Below are 4,401 nucleotides of genomic sequence, written 5' to 3'. Positions count from 1 at the left end.
CCATACTGACACATTAATAAACTGTTTTAATAGTCCTGTGTGCGCTAAACCAGGCACTTCCCGTGTTTAAACAGCTATTCACACTTCAAGAAGAGATGATGGAGGAGGAGACAAAACTCTGCACAGACATGCATGAAGAAATAGACAGAAAAAGAGATCCATTCTAAGAAATTTACACTTTTAGTGCATGCAAGTTGTTAAAGTTCTTTCGCTAATTGTTCTCGAACTGCGTTATTTTCTTCATTCACAATGCCACACACAGATCATAATAAAGTGGAGTCACAATGTGATATCAAATGTAGGCCTGCTCGTGCAAGGCAGGCTCTTTTTGAGTTATTATTCTCTCTTCAACAATTACATTTGTAAATAGAACACATGACTTAAAGTGGACACATATATACACACAAACACAATTGAGACATATGGTTTATAAAGTGATTTTGATTTGCCACAAGCTTAAAAATTATTTCTTCCATGGTAGTACATGACAGCGGTTACTTGTAGAAGTGAGAAGTGGTGCTTCATTCAGGAACTCCTGATCACAAACAGGCCGAATTATAAGAAGTCAATAAAAATGAAGTGCACATGTTGCTGTGAATCTATGAAGGCATAAATATCTTTCCCACTCTGGTTAAAAACAGAAAGCAGAAACAGAGCAGAAGTAAACCCACGAACATCAGCTCAACTTAACTCTTTATTCGGGCCTCTTAAACTAAAGACTGTAATTTGTTTTTGCTACAAGCAGCTTCTGAGGTTAGAAATTCACAAATGACAATGTGTCTTCAATGATGAGCTGGAAGAAGCTTATGCAGTATGGGAGAATAGAAGTGATGTGTATTGCTGTAACTGTGAATTTTCATATTCTCGCCCCATGGTTTCTGAAAACTGAGGCTAACTATGGCAACTTTTAGAAACAACCCACAAAATGCTGTGACTTCCACTACAAGATACGCCCACCAAAGAAGCATCCACAGAACTCACTTTGACAGCTCTAAACAATGAACCCCTTAGAAAGTAATTGTAACGGACTACCCTTCATCCAACCACCAGAGGGAGCTCTCTCCAGAATACTAACCACCCACTTCTTCTTTGGTAACTTCCTGTTTGACACCATATTTAAACAGCTCAGTTGCAAACATTCCCCACGAAGTATTGCCAGTTTACTGCCTTACCAAGCGTTCTTTTTCTCATGTTTTTTAGCTTTATGGTTATGACCCTTGTGCTTGCTACCTGACTACCGTTTTTTGGATTACTGTTCTGTTTTGTTTGCCTGTTTTGGACTGCTTTCCTGGTTGTGTGACCTTGCCTGCCTCTCGATTACATTCTCGTCTGCCGTTTTGGATTTGTCTGCTTTTTCCCAATAAACCTCCTGCATTTGGATCTACTGCTCTCATGTCGTCTCCTCCGACATCGTCACAGAATACTTCGCCGCACAGCGATCCAGCGGAGGTTTCTCAATTGCAAGCAGCGTTAGCCTATCAGAGTGAGATGCTTGCAGGGTATCAGGAGCAGCTAATGCAGCTTAAGAGCGCCAACGACAGCCTCACACAATACATCCGCTCTCTCCCCGCTCCACACAGCACGCCGGTAAGACCTGCTTTACCTGACAAGTTTGATGGTTCCCCGGGACTATGTAGAGGGTTCATCCGTCAGTGTAAGATTTTTTTTGATACTCAGCCGGACGCGTACGATCAAGATACCAAGAAATGTGCCGTAATGATGTCGTTGTTAACCGGACGAGCCTTAGACTGGGCATCCGCCGTTTGGGAGAGTGATTCAGGCATGCGATCGTCATTCGATCACTTCCTTGCTCAGCTCCATGAAGTCTTTGAATATCCAGAGGGAGGACAGGATATTTTTCGATCAACTTCTAGATCTAAAGCAAGGAGATCGCACCGCGGCAGACTTTGCCATAGAATTCAGAACGCTGGCAGCGCAAAGCAAGTGGAATGAAGTAGCACTCAAGGCTGTGTTTAAAAGGGGACTCAATTCCAAATTACAAGCCGAGTTGGCCTGCAAAACTGTGGATTCCTCTCTTAATGAGCTCATTACAATCGCATTAATATCGACAATCTGATGCGCAACACACCCCGAACACGTAGATTTGCGTTAGCCTTCGGACCCTCCAATGGATCCACACCTCTCTAGGTTCCGGCCATCCAGGAATCCATCGAACAACGACTTTGGTACGTAACGCCTTCTGGTGGCCAACCATGAACAGAGATATTATAAACTTCGTTAAGTCATGTACCATTTGTGCTCAAACTAAGACACCACGAGAACTCCCCGCTGGACTGTTACAACCCCTACCCATTCCACACCGCCCCTGGTCACACTTATCCATAGATTTTATTACGGACTTACCGAATTCCCATGGTTACACAGCCATCCTAGTGATTGTAGATCGCTTTTCTAAGGCCTGCAGGCTAATACCTCTGAAAGGATTACCCACAGCCATGGAAACCGCCCTCGAATTGTTTCAACATGTATTCAGGAATTACGGCATCCCAGAGGATATTGTATCTGACCGGGGCCCCCAGTTCACCTCCAAGGTATGGCAGGCATTCTGCAAACAACTAGACATAAACGTCAGTTTAACTTCGGTTATCATCCTGAGGCGAATGGTCAGGTCGAAAGGCTCAATCAAGAAATTGGACGTTACCTTAGAGCGTACTGCAGCAGGGAACAAGACAAGTGGAGTGATTTCCTCCCCTGGGCGGAATACGCTCAGAACTCCCTCACACATTCCTCCACAGGCCTCACCCCTTTTCAGTGTGTGCTGGGCTTCCAACCCCTATGTTTCCTTGGTCAGGAGAACCGTCTACGGTGCCGTCGGTGGACGACTGGATCAAGCGCAGCGAACGGGTGTGGGACAGTGCTCATGTGAGGCTACAAAGAGCAATCCGATCCCAACGGATTCAAGCAGATCGCAGGAGACGTCCCCACCCCAACTATCAACCCGGCCAGAGAGTCTGGCTAGCCACCCGAGATCTCCGACTACAACTGCCAAGCAAGAAACTTGCTCCAAGGTATGTTGGACCTTTTAAAATCCTCAGACAAATCAATGAAGTCACATATCGCCTTGAACTACCTCCTGATTATCGCATTTCTCCTTCATTTCCTGTCTCCCTCCTGAAACCGGTACACTCGGCATCTGACCCCGACACCACGGTCCCCGAGCCTCCTCCACCCTTGGAGATTGATGGCGCCCCTGCCTACTCGGTTAACGAGATTTTGGATTCTCGCCGCCGTGGGGGTGAGTTGCAATATTTAGTGGATTGGGAGGGCTATGGACCAGAGGAGAGATCTTGGGTGGCCTCTAAGGACATACTGGACCCATCTCTGACCCAGGAGTTTCACCGACGACATCCTAACCGCCCAGCACCACGTCCTAGGGGTAGACCAAGGAGAAGAACGCCCGGAGGCGTTCGTAGAGGGGGGGATTCTGTAACGGACTACCCTTCATCCAACCACCAGAGGGAGCTCTCTCCAGAATACTAACCACCCACTTCTTCTTTGGTAACTTCCTGTTTGACACCATATTTAAACAGCTCAGTTGCAAACATTCCTCGCAAAGTATTGCCAGTTTACTGCCTTACCAAGCGTTCTTTTTCTCATGTTTTTTAGCTTTATGGTTATGACCCTTGTGCTTGCTACCTGACTACCGTTTTTTGGATTACTGTTCTGTTTTGTTTGCCTGTTTTGGACTGCTTTCCTGGTTGTGTGACCTTACCTGCCACTCGATTACGTTCTCGTCTGCCGTTTTGGATTTGTCTGCTTTTTCCCAATAAACCTCCTGCATTTGGATCTACTGCTCTCATGTCGTCTCCTCCGACATCGTCACAGAATACTTCGCCGCACAGCGATCCAGCGGAGGTTTCTCAATTGCAAGCAGCGTTAGCCTATCAGAGTGAGATGCTTGCAGGGTATCAGGAGCAGCTAATGCAGCTTAAGAGCGCCAACGACAGCCTCACACAATACATCCGCTCTCTCCCCGCTCCACACAGCACGCCGGTAAGACCTGCTTTACCTGACAAGTTTGATGGTTCCCCGGGACTATGTAGAGGGTTCATCCGTCAGTGTAAGATTTTTTTTGATACTCAGCCGGACGCGTACGATCAAGATACCAAGAAATGTGCCGTAATGATGTCGTTGTTAACCGGACGAGCCTTAGACTGGGCATCCGCCGTTTGGGAGAGTGATTCAGGCATGCGATCGTCATTCGATCACTTCCTTGCTCAGCTCCATGAAGTCTTTGAATATCCAGAGGGAGGACAGGATATTTTTCGATCAACTTCTAGATCTAAAGCAAGGAGATCGCACCGCGGCAGACTTTGCCATAGAATTCAGAACGCTGGCAGCGCAAAGCAAGTGGAATGAAGTAGCACTCAAGGCTGTGTT

Source organism: Labeo rohita, unplaced genomic scaffold (assembly GCF_022985175.1).
Source record: "Labeo rohita strain BAU-BD-2019 unplaced genomic scaffold, IGBB_LRoh.1.0 scaffold_354, whole genome shotgun sequence".
Classification (NCBI taxonomy): Eukaryota; Metazoa; Chordata; class Actinopteri; order Cypriniformes; family Cyprinidae; genus Labeo; species Labeo rohita.
Note: the sequence above shows the minus strand (reverse complement) of the source record.